The sequence below is a fragment of the Scomber scombrus genome, chromosome 4 (genome assembly GCF_963691925.1).
Source record: "Scomber scombrus chromosome 4, fScoSco1.1, whole genome shotgun sequence".
Lineage (NCBI taxonomy): Eukaryota > Metazoa > Chordata > Actinopteri > Scombriformes > Scombridae > Scomber > Scomber scombrus.
In genome coordinates, this window is record NC_084973.1 from 34,029,473 (window position 1) to 34,031,972 (window position 2,500).

The following is a 2,500-nucleotide window of genomic DNA, read 5'->3' on the forward strand; positions in this document are numbered from 1 at the left end:
ACACACACACACACACATACACACACAGTAAGATATGTAGTTAATCAAAGCTTATTTTTTGATTATTAGTGCCACGGGTGCTAAGCTCCGAGGCATCTATTAATCTTGCTCGTACTTATTTTTCTTCTTTTTCTTCTTCTTCTTATTATTCTTCGGCCAAATTTCGGCGCGTAACTCCTCCCGCACCTTTGAGAAAACCCCGACAATATATATATCAAAACGTGCGGCTCGATCGGGAGAGGGGTGCGATTATTTGGAATGTTCAAATTCCAATTTTTCCCAAAGTTATTCCGAAAATACCGGGAAATTTCCCCATTGGAAATGAATGGGAATTTTTTTTAAAACCACAAAATGTCTCTTTTTTCGGAGTCACCTAGCTCTCTCATACCTGCACGTAGAAATGTGATTCAAACTTTAAAATGGAGGAAAACTTGTGCTCTCTCCAAAACACCAACACACTGTTTTTACATAACATGTAAACTTTTCAAACTATGAGCAGTCAAACGAGGAGTGAAAATCACTTTTTCAGTCAGTTAGCTTGAGTGCGAGAAGCAGTAAAAAATAACCTTAATTTTTATTTTTAACTCGAGCTCAAGGCCAAACCGTGAAAAGGAGACAAATAATTTTTTGTCAAAATGTAGACATAGGTGTTGGGATTCATAAAATGTGACATTGACAGGCGGGGTCTGCACAAAATTTAAATGGGGGGGCCGAGACCGGCGGCAATACCTGTCTCGCTCCCCATTGACCCTAATGTAATCGTCTTTTTTCCCCAAAAGAATCTCACTCTGTCTTCGCACTGAGCTTACGCGCTCATTTTAAGGAATATCTGAATAAAATAAACACTGTCAGAATCTGCCGGCTTCTGTGTCTCTCACAGTGTTTTCGGTTTTTGGACAGGAGTTACGGTTTTCTCACAGTTTGCAATTGTTAGGGACCTTGTCAGAAGCCAAATTCTGGGGCATTTTGAGAATTTTTTCCAAGCAGATTCTCAAATCACCGTAGCAACCGTAGAACCTTTGCTGCCCTTAGCAACCTGTTGCTGGGCAGAAACTGAGCTACTTTTTTGTGATTGGCTGATTCCTTGTCGTTCTGTTTTGCCAGTTAACCGAGCTAGCTCTCAGCAATAGCATCCATGTTTAGGGTAGAGGTGGTGACTTTGATTGACAGGTGACACGCGGTAGGGGGCGGGGCTTCAGCGATCTCGGCGGGAACGTCCACAGCGTTTGGGAGCAGAGACAGATGCTGATTTTTACACAACTTTGAAGCCTAATTTCACATATTTAGCGATTTTTTTAATCATTCACATTTGGCAGGGTGGTTAACAACACACTTTTCTGTGGTATGTCAAACTCAGAACACATATTTATTCTTACTTTACAGACTTTAATTAGTTTAAATAAATATTATTTATGCTTAAATATGATTAACATTTACATTTTTTAATATTTTCAGGGATGTTAAGTTGAGAATAAAGTACATTACACCTGATACTGACTAGTAAGATGTACTTAATACTCAAACCAGAATATGATCAGGGTGACTTTTGAACACTGGAAATAAATCGTGTACTCGTTCCGGCAGTAGCCCCGGGGCACTCAACATTTCCCTGGAATTTTCTAGTTTATTTTATTATTTTTATCAACAAACTAAAGTATTTCTGATGAAAAGTGATCAAACCTCTGATGAGATGAAATATGCAGATATTACAGTGAGTGAGCAGCTCAGTGTGAGTAAGGAGCCTTATTCTGTTAGTGGATCATTGTTTTAAGTGTTTTTCTTGTTCAGTTTAATGTTTTAATATCCGTATTAACAGGCTTCCCTCCAGCTGAGATAAACATGAATAATAATCCATCTGATAGTTCTGGATTCAAACATTGATTTATATCTGCTGCTCCACTGTGTGTTATCGTTATTCATTTTAATCCCAGTGTTGATGTGTTCATGTTGTGCAGTAACATGAAGAAAAGCAGCGATGCACCAATAAAGACAGAAAAGAAGAAGAAGAAGAAGAAGAAGAAGAAGAAGAAGAAGAAGAAGAAGAAGAAGAAGAAGAAGAAGAAGAAGAAGGACTGTAAACAGTTAAACATCTGCTTCATTCATCAGAACCAGTCGATCATTTATCGGATCAATAATCTGATCCTTCGTACGACGGATCGTAATCATGATCTCAGTTCAGATGTTGCGCTTCTTATTTTACATTGTAACACTGAGCATGTTTCCACGGCAACCGTCTGTCAGGCTTTCAGACATGTGACTCTAATCCGGCCAACTGGGTAACTGGAGCAGTGATGGTTTAGTGGGAGCAGTGCTGTTAGACTGGGAGCAGTGCTGGTTTACTGGGAGCAGTGCTGGTTGTACTGGGAGCAGTGCTGGTTTACTGGGAGCAGTGCTGGTTTACTGGGAGCAGTGCTGGTTTACTGGGAGCAGTGCTGGTTTACTGGGAGCAGTGCTGTTAGACTGGGAGCAGTGCTGGTTTACTGGGAGCAGTGCTGGTTTA

The 2,500-nt window shown here is 40.2% G+C and overlaps 1 protein-coding gene across 1 annotated transcript in view; it reads right to left on the minus strand.

Annotated features, from left to right (window-relative positions):
* Positions 1 to 2,500, minus strand: part of LOC133979436 (uncharacterized) — a 1,726,912-nt gene that overhangs the window by 1,651,018 nt on the left and 73,394 nt on the right. The window lies entirely within an intron of this gene.